The sequence below is a fragment of the Balearica regulorum genome, chromosome 4 (assembly GCF_011004875.1).
Source record: "Balearica regulorum gibbericeps isolate bBalReg1 chromosome 4, bBalReg1.pri, whole genome shotgun sequence".
NCBI classification, from domain to species: domain Eukaryota; kingdom Metazoa; phylum Chordata; class Aves; order Gruiformes; family Gruidae; genus Balearica; species Balearica regulorum.
This window is the reverse complement of record NC_046187.1, coordinates 745377-763846: the sequence shown is the minus strand read 5'-3', so window position 1 is coordinate 763846 and position 18470 is coordinate 745377. Positions and strand designations below refer to the sequence as shown.

The 18470-nt window shown below is 51.4% G+C and overlaps 2 long non-coding RNA genes across 2 annotated transcripts in view; one reads left to right on the top strand and one right to left on the bottom strand.

Moving 5' to 3' along the window:
- The window catches only part of LOC142601604 (uncharacterized), a 31814-nt gene extending 13630 nt beyond the window's left edge, over positions 1–18184 (top strand). The window contains exons 2-4 of the long non-coding RNA XR_012835108.1: positions 5641–5781; positions 17582–17664; positions 18061–18184. This is a non-coding gene — a long non-coding RNA (uncharacterized LOC142601604). The remainder of the gene's footprint in view (positions 1–5640; positions 5782–17581; positions 17665–18060) is intronic.
- LOC142601605 (uncharacterized) lies at positions 165–5137 on the bottom strand. Its single transcript, XR_012835109.1, has 2 exons — positions 2802–5137; positions 165–2643 (listed from the first exon to the last, which is right to left on the bottom strand). It is a non-coding gene; the product is annotated as an uncharacterized LOC142601605 (long non-coding RNA).
- Positions 18185–18470: the final 286 nt, after the last annotated feature.

The following is an 18470-nucleotide window of genomic DNA, read 5'->3' as shown; positions in this document are numbered from 1 at the left end:
GCCACACCGCGCACGAGGCAAGGAGGTGAGCGTGGAGGAAACTAGGCGGCTCTCGGGGGTCTGTCCAGACGGGCGCTGCAGCACTGGAAACTCACATGTTTTCCCAGGGCAGGTTAAAGCCGGACAGAAGTCAGCATTAAAGACAGATCCAGAGATAAAAAAGCTCAAATTTACATAGATTTACTTCGCCACATCATTCACAAAGACACTTTGATCTTGAGTCATCTGTTGCTATAATTACTGAAAGATGGTTGATGCAAACACACTTCCCACTGCGGCTGGGTCACTGCAGCGGGAGCTCGCTTGCTCTAGCACTGACCCAAGCCTGCGTTCCCATTCCTTTCTCTGTTCAAAGGGCTTCACGCCGAGGGTTCCGCGGCAAGTAACTTTTCTTTGGATGTCAAACCTCCTTGACCGGCAGTCAGTTAGCCCTTTACTGTGTGTATGAAGCAGTCGCCAAGGAAAGAGGCTCTGGAATAAGGGAGAGCTATAGAGGGAGCTCATCGCGGGCAGACAAACTACTGAGCCATGCCCAGGGGTAGCTCAGGATCAGACAGTTCGGGTGCTTATCTGCGGGTGATCGCTGCACCTTTTGATGTTCCCCTGCTGCTGTTTGGACAAGCCCATTCAGGAGCTGTTCCAGAAAAGCCGCTCCACTTTACGGTTTTAGCAGGGTAAGACAGGATCTGATCCTCGACGTAAGCACGCCTTTAATAAAACAGGTGCATTTTATCTTCTGCAGGTCCGTACCTCGCAGCTTGCCTCCGCCAGCGAGGTCAGTCCCGTGTGCCTCCCGCTGCTCCCTCTGCCTGCAGATGGCATTCCTGCGGGACAGGCCACGACTTGCCCGTCGTTTTCTTTCATGCTGCCTGCAGGCTGCCCGGGATGTGCCAATGCGGGGAAGGAGTTGCTGCTTCATGAAAAAGGGAGAAGGGAAATCAATGGGAGTAAGGATGACAACAGCAGAAGGCTCTGACCTTTTGGAGACAAGAGGGAAGGGACGTGCTTTAAAATTCTGTCTCCCTTGAAATGCCTTGCAACCATTACTCCAGGGGCTGGAGTTTAGTCTTAATTAAAAACAGTTGCGGACTCCAAAGCATCTTCATAGAAAAGCCAGCACTGTCGGTTTTTGTGTGAGATATGGCTGGTGCAAAATGGGTACCGACACAGCCCTTGGAAACAGCCAGCATGAGGAGAAACCACCTGCACAAGCACAGCGTTGCGTACTGCCGAGGGGAGCGTTCGCATCTGTGGAGAATCTGCGGGGCTGGCGCTGAGACACCGGCCCAGGGGTCCCGAAAGGCCGCCTGAAATAGAGGTAGCATTGCTCGTTCCAGGACCAGAACGGGATGCAAACATCTCCGTGTGCAGCAGGGAGGAGGCAAAGGCCTGCGGACACACCACTTGCACATAGCGTCTTCCTTTAGTAACCACTTGAATGCTAAAATACTTCAGCAAAATATCCCTCACCGTCTCAGGCTGGATACCTCCCTGTCTCGGTGTAAAGGTCTTTCACCTGCAGTGAAGCATGATGAAGCCTCGCAGAGACTGTGCAGAGCGTGGCGGCTACTCGTACCCAGGATCTGGCCCCAGTTGTTTTCTGTGGGGAGGAAGGAGGAGCTGTAACGAGGAGGTGGTCAGGGAGACCGGATGCTGCTGCCTTCCTAGAGTTTGGTGTGCGACATCCCCCCCGTGTTGTTAGAAATCGCCTTGGTCCTATCTGAACTCGCTGCTCTTCCTCTTTTCATGCCGTCAGCAGGAATGACATCAGAGGCACTGAGTCATGAGCAGATGTGCCTTAGACTTTGCCGTGTTAGCCCGAACGCCGTGCCCTCTGGTCTTTCAAAGAAACCCTTCGTAAAGCAGGTCTCTGGCACCCCTGTTAAAGGCCAGTTTGCCAGTGTGCTCCATTGCCAGTCAGGAAGGGACGGGGCTTTTTACTGGTTTTATCAGTTTGCATTTTGCCCTATCAATCAGCGGTTTCCGTTTCCACTTACTTGTCCTTCTCATCCATGCAGTGTCACTTGCTCCTAGAGCCGTTACGGTCAGATTATGTATGTTAGCAGTTGCCCTGTGGTGATTTGACTTAAACAAATAACGTAACAAGTAGCACACAGGAAATGAGAGGAGAAAATATTTATAGGAAGTGTAATTTTGGAGAAACAGGCCACTTTTACTTACTTAGTGAAGTTTGTCTCAGATGCTGTTTGTAGGCTTATCTGTCACATAATTTCTTAGGCAGCAGAAGGGGGAATTCCCCTGTGTATGTTAACTGTAAGGTTTTTATAATAAAACTACAGAAGAGGCTCAAATGGGAATACAGACTTGGAAAGGCCAGGATTTCACAAGCAGAAGACACACACAAAGTTGCAGGTTAATCCTCACTGTTGTGGTGGCGATACAGTCTCTGAGAAGTGGTGACTTTTCCAGGTTTCTTTTGCCTCGGATCAAAACGTGACTAGCTCATTCCAGTAAGTCACGGTCCAGCAAGCCTGCAGCTTGTCCCAGGCCTCGATAGATCTTTGACATCCTGAGCAGCGAAGCCCTGCAGTGCTCAGTCCCACCACTCCCTTGTCTCTCACTAGAGCTGTTGCCACGCACAGGAGTCAAGCCCTTGCTCCTGGGAAGCCAGCTCGAGCTTGTCTTGGGGATAGAAAAGAAAAAAAAAAGACATTTTCTATTCCAGCCTTTACCCCTTGAGACGCATCAACACTTTCTCAAGGCAAAATGTTTTCTGGGGGCAGGCAGTTGAGCCACAGGCTGCAGCCTGGGATGGAGACTCAGTACGGGAGCGTGCTCACCTTTCACGTCACGGTGCATGTGGGCACCAGTGGTGACCAAGCGGGTGCGCCTGCTCCTCGGCCAGCCTCTTGGCTTCCCAGCCACGCGCTTGCGGGGGGTAGTCTTCCTCTTGCTCTCTTCAGGTTTCCTTTCCATAGGGACTGCTCCCCTTCCCTCATCCAACCTCCAAAGACTGTAATTTTCATTAGTTTCTTTGTGTTGTTACAATTTGCTTTTCAGAGTTATGTTTAATACTGTCTCGGATCTGAAATGCAATATATCATTCCTACCTTTTGACAGACAAATATTTTCACCATTGTCAAAATGAAACACGCTAATGTTATGGCAACAAAGCAATTGCATTGTCAAAACAGAAAGTTCATGTTCTTTAGGATTCCTGTTCTGTGGGAGATTGCCAGCTCTGGAGTTGTGCTCCTGTCTGACCATGGGAAATGCTGGAAAGTCACTGCTGAATGAAAGAGGCTCCGCAGACTTGAACCCTCATGTTTTTCAGACATCTCCGGTGACTATTAACACAAATCTTTGAACAAGTATTGTCTGGGTCCACTCCAGCTCATCTGCAGGTGCTTTCTGGAAGGAAGGAGCATCTGAGATCCCTCATACCTGAAAATAACTCGCTTTGCGTTAGCATCACCAAACCACTGAGGTATTCCAAGCCAAATCTGACCTCTGGCTCTGCAAGGATCAGCCTTGCTAAAGCTCGTACGTGTCGCAACAGCCCGGTTAGCAGCTCCCCGGTAGGAAAGCAAGTGGAAAAGTACTGCCAGGGCAGACTTCCCTCACCCCCTCATCAAGGGCCGATGACACAACATAGCATGCCTGGTATCCTCCGTTTCTCAAGCATCCTCTGCGCTAGGGAGGGACCTCTTCGAAGTCTGCAATCGATGGAGCTGATAAAGCGTGCCCACAGCAGCTACGAGGAGTTGGCAGGTCACATGAGGCATAGCTTAAGGTGGCAGCATCAAGAATTATGTCACATTTGGTTGATCCATGTATCACCGCCTCGATTGCAGAAAGGATCCGAGCATCTATAAATAGTCTAAGTAACCCGTACCCTTGGGAAGGACTGTAAGGAATACTGGTTTTTAGGTCACAAAACACGCAATTATGTGCCAAGAGGAAATCGCCCAAATATTTGCAATGCATTGTTGCTTTTCTTAATTTCACCTTCGTGGTGTGTCAGTTCCAAAGGGTCAATTATGTTTCCAAAAGACACATGTTTCTGTGCCCTGCAATCTGACACTTGACTATGGGAAATACCGTGGGTATGGGTAAGGCAGGCCAAGTAACCCATGAGCATCCTCACGTAATGACTGCCTTCCATTTCGTCTAATTGCTGGTCTGCCTTGAGAAGCACCACAGCTTTCTCAGGCTACCAAAGAGCCAAGCTTTCTGTCTGCCCTCCATGCCTTGATCCTTTCCCAGAGGCCGTCAGGGACCTGAGATTCTGGCGTGGTGACAGGAGGCAGCAGAGAAACACGGTGGTGTCCTGAGCCAGGAGTGAATGTCGCAGGGAGAAGGGAGCGTTTTAAATATCCGTAGGCCCAGAAAGAAGGCAAATCGGACCTTATAACTCACACGAGGCTTCTCACCTAAAGAGGTGCAATTCCTTTACGTTTGGTTCTCAATTTTTAAATTCCTGGATTTGAAATAGTTTGGGCAAATAAAGGCACGTGACGCAAAAGAAAGCTTGGCCCAAGACTCACACCAAAGGTTTTCCTGGCTCACCCTGCCTGCGTTCACAGAAAACAACTGTCACGTAGGAAGCCGCAGGTCACGTTTTCCATCTCGTGTGTGGAAAGGGGTGCATGAAGCGCAGCATCTGCCTCCATTGTCAGCATCTGAGCAGCGAGGAGGTACTGAGCCACGGAGCTTGTGGTCGGACCGCGGTGGGGCCTGGTAGTACACCCCTCTCCTGGGGGCCAGAGGCCAGCGGGGTGGTGGAGCGGGAGTCCTTTCCCTCTGGTTTCTGCTCTGCTTATTTGGCCCCTATCAGGCCAGCACCCACCTGACGCGCTGGCCTCGTCGGTCGTGAGTAGTCCTGCTTCTGAAACAAGCAATGCTAGCTGGGAGAGAGGTGATGAACAGCAGCCCGCTCTGTGAAACTGGGTTTACTCATGACATCGGGCTTGGGAGTTGTGTAACTCTTCCAGGCTCTGCTTTGAGGCCTGCTGCTCCAGCCTCTTTTTTCAATATTTGGTTTGTTTCTAGAGCTTCCTCGTGATTCATGAGGCTGTTCTGCTAGGAAACAAAGGCAGGAGAAGCCCACCAGTGGGGAGAGCCCTGACAGCAGGAAGGAAGTGATTAGCAGGTGGTGTTTGGAGCTCCCATTCGTAGCCAGCCCTTCCTACCAACAGGATGTGCTCCTGCTTTGAGGTTTATTTGGAAAGCTTTAAAAATAATTACTAATTGCCTTGCATAGAACCATTGGTATATGAGGAACACTTTGCAGTGTAAATATGCTCCCTTGGTACTCTGAGAATTAGATAAAAAGACCAAGCTCCTGCCTCTTGTAGGAAACATAGCTCGTCACCACCGCAGCCTCTGTCTCCAGAGGCCTTGAGTTATTCTTTTCCCTTCCTTCATAGTGAGTGGTTTCTGTGCCGAAAAAATGACGTGTGAACATGTGTACACGTGGTGTCTCTGATCAGTTTTATGTCCCATCTGTACACTAGCCAAAGGCCTTTCTCCCAGACGACTCTGAAATTCTCCCAGCCCAGTCCACCTTTGTCAGCAGACAGTTACAACGAGTTCCCATTTCCCCACAGAAGCGTACCTGGAAAGCGAAAGGAGTAGCTGGCCGTTGTAGCAACACGGTCCTTCCCCGTTCTGTTGCAGGGTCTAACCCGTGGCTGCTGGAGCTGATGCACGGAGCTGGGAGCCATGGCAGAGTCTCCAGGAGGGCAGGGAGGTCGTGTAACACAACAGACTGCAATGGAGCCAGCTGCCAGATGGGAGAACGCCCATAAACCAGAAAACGTAAGTGACTGATTGTTTCTGCAAGATAAATACACGTAGCGTTAGCTGGAGCTAGTCTGAACTAACAAGGGCATGCTAGGGCAGGGGAGGTGTGTGAATAGGGAAATGAAACATTGACTGCTAGTACGAGGGGGTGGATTTCAGAAAAGATGTGTTACTCTAGCGAAGCTTCAGGCCAGGTGAAATGGGATGCCAGAGAGGAAAGTATGGGACTGTTGTCCCAGCCAGCTTCCTCTTTGTGAGCGTTGGCCACGTTTGCGGCTCTTTTGCCTTATCCATAAAACAGGCACCTCTAGCTGTTGCCCTGTAATCTTTGTCGGCTTTTGGATCTCTGTGGAGGAACAGTAAGGATGGGAGCAAAGACCTTTTACATATAGGCAGCAATCCTTGGAACATCGCAGCCCGGTTCTACCAAGAAATGTAGCCTTCCTTGCAGCGCAAGGTCATTAATTCCCTTTCCTCATGCCTCAGCCAGCCCTGAATGCCCCGAGACTGTGACCCAGCTGTCTAGAGAGGTACGGGCCAGCAGAAGGGCTCCTTTGGCACCTGCATCGTGACAAAGTGCCGTTGACTCGAGGAGACCAGGATCAGGTCTCAGAGAGGAGAGAACCTACCAGTTAGAGGAAGCTGTTCGAGGGAGGTAGGAAGGGCCGATTTCTCACTCATCTGATAATGTTACTGTAGAACTAAGGGAACTAACGTCACTCATATTCAGTCATTTGCAAATGATCAACCTAAAGTAAACCATCCCCAGTTACTTCTGCTTCAGGTGCAGGCAACTTCCAGGTCCCGTCTGGGTGGGGGATTTCCTGTCTGCGTTTAGTTTGTACCTCTTCCAAGGCTTGCGGTTTGCAGGGTGGTTCGTGCCTTCCCTTAACGCCTGCTGGACCTTTAACTCATTTTTAATTTTACAACTGGGGCACTGAGTCCTGACTTCTGCAACTGGCAGAATTCATCCTGGCAGCTGAGTCTGCGCTTTCTTCTTCTGCCTGCTCTGAGCCAGAGGGTTTGCTCAGTTGCGTTTCGCCAAAAATTACCTTGCTAGTATAGAAATGGAACCAAATAGAAAGAAAGGGAGCGACGCAGGAGCGTAGCTTCCAAGTGATCTTTGTTCATTTGCCGAGGGGCTATGCGAAGCCTTGCATTCTTTCTGCTGACTCTAAAAAGCACCCTCTGCCCTCCCAAATAGAAAGTAAATCTCAGGAACTCTTCCCAGTCTACACATGAAGCTGCCTCAAACGAGGGTGGATCAGTGGTGCACTGGGAAAGCATTTCCTGAGCACCATGAAGGAACCAAAATCTTCCATTTTCCTAAACACCCGTGGGCTGCTGGTATTTATGAGTACACGTAGTCCGTGTGTATTCTGAATTAACAGGGAGCCAGCTTCGCCCTAATTTTACCCAGTGCTAAGTCATACAACACCAGCCAGAGCAGCCTTCTCTTCGGAGCAAGCAAGCCACAGAAACTCGATGACTTTCAGAGCAACCGTCTGCCTCTCTGAGCGGGAAGGGCGCTTCATCTTGGTCCACATTTGGCCGAGCAGCATTTGCACCTTGTAGTCTGATGGAGCCGCATCAACTTGGAAATGCTGCTTTTATTTTTCAGTTTCTACTTTACAGCTTCACAGGCTGTGAATAGATGATATATTTAAAACATAGCTGCTGTGGGTAGATAAATTTAGAAAGCTAGGTTGAGAGGGGCATTTTTGTTAAGGATGAACAAAAAAAAAATCAAAATACGGTCTTTTGCATCAACCTGAAAGCTTGTTTTCAACAGAGTGGAAGGAAGACTCATAAAAACTTTGTTTGGCGTTGATCAAAACATTTCCTTTTTTCAGCATCTAACCCTGGCTATTTTCACCACAAACACGATAAAAAAGGAAAAAATACAAAGGGTTTCCTTAAAAAGAAGTTAAGTGATATGAAAACAAAATGAAAATGAAAAATGCCACCCCCTCCTAGACCTTGACTCAGCCAAACATATTTGCCAAATCCAAGCTATAATCCTTGTTTCCTGAAAGCATATTTCTTTGAGTGTATAAACAATCCACCAGCTCAAAACAATACTCGTGCATCCAGTGGTAGTATTTAAATACATTCTTGCCTTAGTTTCTTTTCAAGTTTCACGCCACAGTAAAGATCTCTAAGATTTTGACAAATACTAAGCCACAGGCTTCTCAGGTCAGTGGGAGCTTTTCATCGGAAGCTGTGGGTTTTGCGGTCCCCTGAGGACGTCCTGGGTGCACTTAACCCCAGCACGCAGTATCTCGCTTTCCAGATGGATGCTGAGGAGCAGCCCCCCCATCGGTGCAGAGTTTTAAGATCTTGGCGTGGAAGGATCTTTGAGGCACTTGGAGGTATTTCACTTGACCTGCAGCCATGGCAATAAATGTTAATTAGAGTCCCAGGCAGTTTAAAGGTACAGTCATGGATGTATCCATACTCGTGCAAAATCCATCTCCGAGGTGTAGTGTTTCCATCACGTGCCATAAATCCGTCTCCAGGACACATTTCAATCCTGTATCAAAAATGTGCCGTTGGCATGAATTCAAACGAGGTGCTTTTTAACCACCACCTTTCCTCAAGCTCCATTCCAAACTTCATGTGGTAATAATGGTAACAAAATGCTTCTACGAGGCCCCTCTTGTAATGAATTTCCTGATAGCACAGAGACGAACTGGAAAGCATCCTAGATACTTAAGTCAAAGCTGCCATGTCCGATTGGCTTTTGCTAAATCCAGAGCAGGCTTGCTTTGGCTAACCTGCAGCTTTTCAGCAGGATAAGCAACTGGTTTTGTTGTTTTTTGGAAAAGTGTAAAGTCAGGTTTGGGAAAAATACATGCTCGTTGAAGTTTCCTCACTGATGCCAGTTATGACTGCCTAAACCCTGGTACTTCGGTGTTAGCAGCGCTCCCCACAGCAGAGCGCAGCCCCAGATACAGCGAAACTACGGAGCCCGGAGCCTGCAATGCCCGTATGCCGGAAGCACACCAGAGCTGCAGCTGCCCTGTATGCCGTCCTGGTCTGTAAAGTTGTCAGGTCGGCAGCTCCCAGGAGTCTCAGTGCTTTGAGGAAAACAAAAGCCACGATACAGGGAGGCAAAACTGCTTCTGGTACTCTTACTCTATACTCTTCTGGCAGCGTGGGGCGTGCAGGATGTTAGCATGGAGCCGTATTGCCTGTAAGTCTTTACTCTGCAGTGGCTGGAAATTTCTAAAGAAGTCCTCCACCCTTTAGGGCTGGGGCAGCGGGAGCACGGCTGAGTCAAAGAGCCGCTCTCAGCACTGAGGTCTGCGTGGCGCGTGAAGGATGTCTGGGTGGCGCGTGAAGGATGTCTGGGTGGCTGTACGTGCTCGGCTCATGGAAAGGCAGCGGGAGGGCTGGGATCTGTCCCAGCAGCCCGGGGTTCCCGAGTGCCTGTGTTCACGCGGACCGAGCAGCTCCCGCCTGCCAATGGCGATAGGACAAAACCCAGCTCCACACAAAACAAACACGGCAGCGGAAGCTGTGATTTTACAGAATAGCTCCCACTGCCAAGATCTCACAGGAGATTGCTCGACACTTACTCAGGAGACAGAGCTTGTCTTTGCCCGCTTGCTCTTCTGCCAGGCACACTCAGACACCGGCTGCTGCCCGTTGCTCCGACATGCTGACTGCCTTCCGAGGTTGTTACAAGAGCCCAGCTTGCGTGGGGTCGGCTCCTCCCTCCCTAATTTGCCTTCTGCCTTGATCCAGAAAACACTGAGCAGGCAGGACCTCTCTCCTCCTCTTGTCCAGCTGAGGTACCGGAGGGCTGCGCAGCCAAGGGCACGCACAGGCCACGTGAATGACGTTGTCTTTAGGCCACAACTGCGAGGTGGTCTGTGTTTCTCTCCGCCGTAGGGCGGCTCTTCCATCACACGGACAACCCTCTCTCTCTTGCTGTCTCGTGTTCTTTGGATGAAGGGCGCTGCGCTCACCCGTGTCTGAGGGAACTGGATGTAAGGGGCTGTGGTGGAAAGCATACATGTGGGGGATAGCACCAGCACACCTTTTCAGAGAGAGGCCATTTGAAATGGGGATTTCCCTCCCTCTGTTTCTTTCCTGAGGAGTCTGGGACTCGGGTGCTTCTGTGGGGCCCAGACAGATGAAAGACAATACACACGCACCTAGAAAACCACAGGCAGAGACGCAAGGAGAAATTTATTGTGGGCTTCATGCTGCAAGAGCACTCTTCCCTCTGAGCTTGCTCTTCCCTCCCAGGCAGGTATGGGTCACGGGCACCGTACGTGAGCAGACAGCTGAGGCAGGCCCCAGAGCTTCAGTCAGCTCACGCACGTTGCTGAATGCCAGGCGCAACAGGCACTTCGAAGCACGCCTTCGGCCGCATCCTCCGAGGAAGGGGCACCGCTTTACCCTGCTGGCAGGGAGGACTGGACGTGAGGAGTGGCTTTGGCAGAAAGCAGGGATCCTCTGTGCAGTTCCTGATCTCACGTTGACTTAGAGGTGCTGTCAGTCCTGTCATCTTCTCAGAGATGGAACAATGTGCTACATCATCAATCCTGTTGCCCTCACACTTCATTTGGGATATTCTTTGGGGAATACAGCAGCAAATATGCAAGTAATAGACATTTGCAGATAGGACATTCCTGAAACAGCAGGTACCTGGAAGCAACTGTTTTGACTAATGTCCTGTTGCATACCGTGAAGCAACAGGGAAGAAAGAATAACAGTCACGTTATCTGCTCAATCAGAAGTCGGCACAAACCTCTGAAGAGGAGCAGGGACCGTCACCAGGAACATGCAAGCAGGAGTTGAAGGCTGAAGCAATATACTGTACAGCCAGCCCCATTGTAAAAGCTGCATTTCAAGGGTAAGAGCAGAAATGGGGGAATTTCTCACTGGGTCTTTTCTGCTGTCTGCTGGGGTCAAAGCAGGAGGTTTCCAGAGCAAAGGGCAGATGTGACTCAAGCATATATGAAACTTTACCAGGAAATTGTCTCAAGTCCCACGTGATGACATCAGAGCACTTCAGAGCACTGGGCCCAGCTCAGACACTCGCACGCTCTGTGTGCATAGGAGGAGCACTCGTCTTTAGATGGCCAAGTCAGCGATCTGTACGGATGATGCAACCGGCCTAAGAGCGCACTTCTAGAGCATAACTTTGGATAAAGGGCATCTTTTCCAAGTTGTCAGGTATCTGACATAGCTGCCCTAAGTCCAGCCGCTCCTGTGGACCTGCAAAGCACACGATAAACGAGATCAAGTTGTGGCACTTCTTGCCATTGGGATAGCCCTTCCAAGGCCACCGTCTCCGCCGTAGCCAGAGAAACGTAGCACTGCTGGCAGCGCTGCTCGGTAGCACCCGTCGTTCAGGGCGCAGTAATGCAGAGTCCCCGAGGCTGCAGAGACGTGAAGCGAGGCCACGGGTGCGGTGGCACAGCCATGTCTGTGAGCCCACTCGGTGGGCCGGCGCCGGCAGGACAGCACGCGGAAACGGGACCTCGCCGCCACAGCAGCGCGGGGGTGGGACGTGGCCGTAGCTGGCATACGGTGGCTTCAGCCTGAGGGGTCGCACATGATAGCATCACTGATATGTCACTCTTCAGCATCCCGGCTTTAATTTAAAAGCAAGCCAAACAAACAGACGTCTATACTGTATCCAGCCACAGTGCTTGGGGTGGAAATGCCACCGACACAACACACTGGTGAGCAGGACGTGATCTGCCAAGAGCTGGGAGCGACAGTCCTGAGGGGCCTTGTTGACGCCATTGCACTCTCATGGGTGGGAAATAGGCATCCACGTGGGCTGGAAACCCCAGAGAAAAGATGCCTCTAGGTCTGGTCTTGGATTAGGAACAACGTGTTGAAAACATTGTTGGGAACGAAGGTATAATCTCCCTGCTGAAAGCTTCCAGCCTCTAGATGAAAGGTACTAGTTATCCTCCTCATACCGCAGAGCAGAAAATGGGGGACAGAAGCAGCAGTTGCTCGCGGTCCGTAGCGGTTGCAGGAGGTAGGCGCGCCTGCTCGGGCTGCCCAGAAGGTGACAAAACTCCCAGCAGTTCAAGCCCCTCAGACCCCGGTCCGAGCCCCATTAGTTCTGGCACGGCAGCCTGCAGCTACACGTGTGGTTGGCAATACTTTGAACAGCAGGTAGACTGGGCCCAGCCAGGAGGAGGAGTGAGTAATCGGCTCCTGCAGCCGGTGTTGCTCCGAGTGGAAGCTTTGTATCAGTTGCCCAACCGTCACCCCCTTCCTTCCCATCGAAGTGCATAGCATGCAAGATAAAATCAGCTCCAGACAGCCTATGACAAAAAGTTGAGTGTAGGTGTCTGAGAGATTTTAAAAAAACAATAGAGAAAGTTTGTTCTTATCCAAGCGGATTTCCTGGAGCGATGAGTGAGCCTGGCATGTTTCTGCTGTACCTTTGACATGTGCCTGTACATCTGGGCAGGCTGACACAACCTCGTCCGTTCCTACGGAGAAAGGAGCAGTTACCCTTACAAGGACTCCCTCGGAGCCTACTCTGTGCTCGCCTCTGCCGCACCGGCCACTGCCCCAGCCCTCTGGGGCGGCAATGCTGGAGGGAGCAGGGGAGATCTAACCTGCACGGAGAGCGTCTTGCTGCTGTCGCCTCGGGCTGCCATACCTGCTGTCTTTGTGTGCTGCTCTGGGCCAAAACCGACAGCTCCGACCACACGCAGCGCCAGTAAATCAGACCCTTGGCAGCCTCCCACATTCCTGTACTCGCTCGTGGCCGTGACAGGCTGGAGAAGCCCTTTGCTCCTTCACCAGGCATCCTAACAGATGCTCTCTTCTCTAGCCACCTGGGAAAATGTTTTTTCCCACCAAGAGATGTTTGGGAAAACAGCTACCCCAAAAAGAAACCGAAAAACAACCCTGCCAACAACTAAACAACTTTCTGCATTTAAACCTTTCAGGCAGTCCATTCCGGTTCCTGGTGTTTGTGTGAGCAGAGACAGACATTGACACTTTCTGCACTGAAAAATGTTGAAGAGTTAGCATTGGTTTTCTTTCCAGATTTTTTTTTTTTCCATTTCGTGCTTTAAAATAGCTTAGAAAGCTTTAGCAAGATATCTATCTCAAACACTTTCGCCTGCCACTCACACGCTGTGTCATTTCAAGCATGCCAACATTTCCGGTCAGATAAAGCTTTTCATTCAACCTGGGTGATTTTTTTACTGGCTCCCTGATTTACTGAGACGTAGGTAAACAAGCAGCCCTCCAGTCACCTTGCAGTGAACTCAGGAGCAGCAATTAAACAAAAAAGGGAGCCAGGGAGAGGGGAGGGCAGCACAGGGCCCGAGCTTGTCTTCAGCCTGGCAGCTCCCTGCGCTTGCCTTCTGCATTTCCCAGGAGCCCCACAGCCAGAGATGTCAGCTCCTCATCCACCTACAGCACAGCACGCATCACCGAGCTCTGCAAAAGCCCGGGAAAGGAAGTTGCGTGGAGGTTGAGGCAACTCAAGCCGCTCATCCGTGGGGGTCGCACAGTGGATCCGTGGCAAAACAGGTCTTTTAGCCTGGTCCAGAACTCTCCCACTTAGGCTCTTTTGCTTCTCCATCAAAGAGTGGAAAGACAGGCCTTCATGGTCACCACAACACTGAGTGTGGAAGTTTGAACCCAAGTCGACACACTGCTGGCTTCAGCCTGACAGCTGGAGCATAAACAGGTCTTTTTCTGGGGCAGGGGACAAGGGGACCGACCACCTGAAGACTGCCAATCATCTCGTCCGTCTTTACTGGGGAATCCAGCAGAAAAGCCTTGTTTGCTGCTTAACAGCAGTAACCCCAGGATTTCAGAGGCTACCAGGCAGGAGCACACTAACAGGGAACCGCTCTGGGCATGCAGAGAGGATGCCCCGGAGCACGGAGCCCACGCTGGCCGAGCCCTCCTGCGGGTGCAGGTTCACCCTGTGCATCCCCGGAACCGGCACAGCTCTTCCCGCAGAGCCAGGCCAGGGCCGTGGGAAGCCCAGCCCGCGCCGCTGTGCGTGGGCACAGGATGGCCCCGCTGGCCACTCTGCCTCAGGAGGGCAATGTGCGCTCTGCAGCTAAAGTCCAAGCCCAAGTACCATTTCCAGCTCTTGTTTCAGATAAACTTACGTCCTCAAACTGTGCCAGCTGCTAAAGCTAGTTTAGGTTGAGAATTACTAGACTCAGGTAGCTGGAGAGTAAGTTATATTATAGCTGTTTGCCCTACAGCTCAGTTTAAAAGCAACCGCAACCGCCTAGTCAGCCTGGAAACCCTTGCCCTGGTGTAAGGTGGGCAGGGGCAGCCCTGGGGTGTGCAGCTGGGGCTGGCAGGGCTCCGTGCCGTGCGTGGGAGCACTGTGACCTCTGGTGGCCACGCAGGAGCTCGCCGTGGATCACTGTGGTAGGCCCAGATGCTTGAAGAGCCCTGCCTAAGGATAAACAAGGTCTAACTAATCACCTCCACAGCCTTCTCCCTCCCAGCCGTATGCACGCCCTCCGGAGCCATGGGAGAAGAATGCAGCCTGCAGCAAACCTCCAGCAAACCTCCAGCAAACCTGCAGCAAACCTCCAGCAAACCTGCAGCAAACCTGCAGCAAACCTCCAGCAAACCTGCTGCAAACCTCCAGCAAACCTCCAGCAAACCTGCAGCAAACCTCCAGCAAACCTCCAGCAATGAATGCTGTCCCTCGCATCATCATTTTTGGGGCTGAAAGCATGCAGATGGGAGTCAGGGGTCCCCCAGGAGGGCAGGTGGGAGACACAGCTTCTGACTGTGTGCTGCCATTACCCAGCTTGCTTGTGCTGCGGGAGATGACATTTGGCTGTACGTCAGTCTCAGTCTAGAGTGAATCTTGTTGTGAGTGTGCAGCAGTGAGAATCTGTCACCAAATGAGGTGCAGGAAGGCTTGTGCTGATAGCTTAAACCTTTACATGTCTCAGGACTCCCCTAAATAGTGGGGAAGCCCCATTTCTCCTTTGCCTTTGGGCCGTATGTGTATCTGGGAGCTAAGCTCTTTACTCAGTGAAATGTCCAAATCGGTGATGGTGTAAGTACACACCACAGAGAGAGCCTGTAGTTAGAGACGTGAGCAGGCAGCAACCTGGGCCTTGCTCCACCGAGGTGGCAGAGATCCTACCATCTTGCACCTATTTGGTGTCTTAAGCTGCAAATGGCAGCTCTGCAGACCCTTTGTTCCACTCTGCACTTCATTCTGAAAGAGCAGGTATGAGTAAACAGGACAGGCTAAAACCTGGGGTAAAAGTCAGATGATACTGAATGAGCAAGAAATGTCCTTCAGGTAACATCCCTGGAAATCTGTTAAGATACTGGCAACAAATCTGTCTGCAGTGGGAGGAGCTGGTGATTGGCAGTTCAAGAAGCAAATTTACGAATCACGCAAGTGCCGGCAAAACTTCTCCTTAGACTTGTACGCTTCCACAGGTTGGCTCCTGCTCTGTGGGAAATCTGGGGCCAGCACCATTGAGAAGTGCATTAGCACCAGCTCTGTCTTTGGCCCCAGCGTGGCCCAAACGGAGAGCCAAGAAGCCAAAGAGCAAGCTGGCCTCCTATTGCGGGTGCAGAACTTGCCTTCCTCGGGCTCACCACGTGGCTCCTTGGCGTGAGACAGGGTGTTTAGAAATCCCTGCCCTGCCAAGAGCCCTGGCTGCTCCAGACAGCTCAGCAGCCCTCAGGGATGCTCTGGGAGCCCCTCGTTAAATGAGGGCCTTCTCGCTCTCTGGATGTGGGACGTAGTCCTCTCGTGTCTGACTGTCCCTCGTGGGCAGAGACTGCAGAGCCAGGCACATCTCCTTACTGCCCAGGAGCTTTTCTTGGTGATGCTTCCAGGCGCAGCCAGGGACTTGCATAAAAGCCAGACTGCTCTTCCCTGGCCTGACTGGAGACGCAGCCACAGAAAACCTCAGAAATGGTTCATTCCTGTAGCGTGGGCCCAGTTTTGCGACCTGTGTGCTCGGTGTCAGCCCTGTGAGCTGGGAAGCACCTCTCTCACCCAGCCCGTCACGTAGGCTCAGCACCCCGGGTCAGTACGGAGATACTGATCTGGCTGCCGTGGCTGCGTCTGCTGCCATGGCTGGGGCAGTCTCAGCTGTCCTGCGCCTCCAGGACACAGCCCACCATCCGGGCTAAGTCATTTTTCTTGGTGCTGAGCTCACCTGCCGCTCGCTCTCAGGGGGTCGGCCTGCGGCCCCTCTGTAACACTGACCCCCCAGCATGTGCTTTCTCAAGGGTCTTCCCGGCTGTAAAGGCACCAGCAGGAAGAGCAACGGCTCTTCTTTAGTATCGCCCTCCGATCCAGCAGGCTGTCTGCCCTGTGATTTATTACACTGCTTCTAGTGAAACACGTGCTGCCTGCGAGCGACCGTTTGCGACCACTGACTGTCCCCTCTTTGCCCAGCAGTGGAATTTTCAGCTCCAAGGCGCGACACTAGGCACCAATGGTATTTTCAGCCTTGGCCTGACCTTCACATTAGCCTCAGGAAGGGAGTCCGTTGCATCACAGTTTGCTCCCAGTAGGATGTCCTTTATTAGGAGCGCTGTCATAAGGTTATTGGTTTCTTATAGAAGCGGTAGGAAGCAATCACAGGCTTGTCCAGACCCATTTCTTGTTTCTGAAACATCATTTCAAATAAATGTCATGTTCTGCACCTGCTTCATGGAGCGAAGGAGTCGGATATGTATGGAAAAACCTACAGCTTTCACAACAGGGCTATAAAATCAGCAGAGACCAGTTTGTAAGTGCCGCAACTACCTATGTAGTGACAGAGACTCACCATGTGCCTCCTCAGAGAGGGCCTGTGGATTTTCAGAAATCAGTTTAGTTGGATCGGCATGCCAGGTGAGCTACGTCATCTCGCCTGGTGGGGACTCGAGCTGTAGACATCACTTCCCAACACCCATCTCTGCAAAGGGTCACTGCTGCATGCAGACTGCACACAGACACGCATAGCAGTGCCGTGCACGGGAGCTGTGATGTACAAACGTGCCAAATGGTGTAACAGAGAAATAGATAGCATGTCCCACCTTACAGAGCAATTAAGAGGGATAGCGAGCAAACAAAAAACGTGTTTGACTTCTCTTTTCACAACGGAGTTGTGCTGCAGAAGAAAAGCGCGCAACTCTGCCAGCCACAGGGACTTCACTCTTGGGTGATGGCAGCTGTCCTTCTGCAACTGCTGTCCTTTTGCTCATGAACGCACGAGGCTGGGGTAACCCGGTCAGCTATTCATTAAAAGTGGAGACGCTGTTTGGCGAACACTTGGGCACTTGGGAGGAACGGGAGAAAAGGTCCTGGTTCTCCTCCAGTGTCCCTTGGGGGCTGAGGGAGGAACCACCCTGTGGGACAGGGGCAAACCTTGCTCATGGGGCGGACTGATTCAGCAAGCAAGGTGGCCGGGGGAGCGCAGAGTCGGTAAAAATCCTCCTGATGGAAGGGAGACCGATGCTGCAGGTGGTTCAGGGCCCCCGACCCCTCCCCAGAGGCGTCACGTTTGCCAGCATTAAGTCCCGCTCGCTCTGCCGAACACCGACCGTGCTGACAGCTGGCCGAAGGGCTTTAGCGAGCGGCTGTGTTGCACGGACACCCACACCCGCCTTACCTGGGCATTGCGCAGGCCAGGGATTTGATTGCTTCGCGAGCAGTTTCCCCCCTCAATCAGTCTCCAGCCTCCCCCCATTCAAGCTTTCCCTTATTCCTATAGTTTAAAGAAAGGGAGACGTTCATTCCAGTAAAGTATTTACAAAAAAACCCATGTCTTAAGCCTGTATACACTGCTGAACACTTTGTTTTGCTTTTATTTTCTAGGAAGAATTTCACACAAATGAAGAGGGTTTGGCAATTTGTGAGCTCGCAGAAGACCAGCGGCAGGCAGAGGCTGTGTAACACGGGTAAGGTTGCTTTGGCTTCCCCAAAGTCAGTACTTCACAAACAACTGATCCAGAAAATGGCATAGCAGCCCTCTTAAAGAACTTAAAAAGACCTCCCGTGTTCAGCCCAGGCAGCACGGGACCTTTCCTGAAAGGCCTTGCGCTGAAAAGGGTGTATGTGAAGGGACCCACGCTGCCGGGGCTGGGCACGGCGCTCTGGACACCGAGGGGGGCGTGGTGTTCTACTGTGAGCGTACAATAATCAGAATTAGTCGCTTCTGCTCCTCGCTCCTGGTACTCTGCGGCTCAGCACCTCTCGGCCTGTGTATCTGTATCAACGTCAGTATGTGCAGCAAGCAAGCTAGAAATCTATGATGTCTTTACCCCCTCGCTACCATCAGTTGCTTGCTTTGACAGAGAGACTATGTGGAAAGGATCCAACCGCTGCGTAGAGTGAGGAAACCCACCCTGCGTTCACGGTGTCCCAGTCACGATGGGACAAGAAAAGATTCCAAAGAATTAAGAACAAATCTCATTTTCCCGACCCAGCCAAGAATGCAGAGTCAAGTGAATACCCTCTGGGCAACGGCCACCCATCTGACAGTAACACAGTTACAATCCAGACACATCTGCTCCCAGCAGGAAGATATACCACTAGGATGGTGCAATAAAATAATCAAAAAAAACAGGTTTTCTAATTGAGAAAAGCACTTTGAACAGGCTTCTTTAAAACCTGTTTGTAACCAGTTTGTCTGTCTCCTGAACTTCCTACCCCACCTAGTTATCTCTTCCTTCATTTTTTGCCATTTCAAACATTCTGAAGTTGC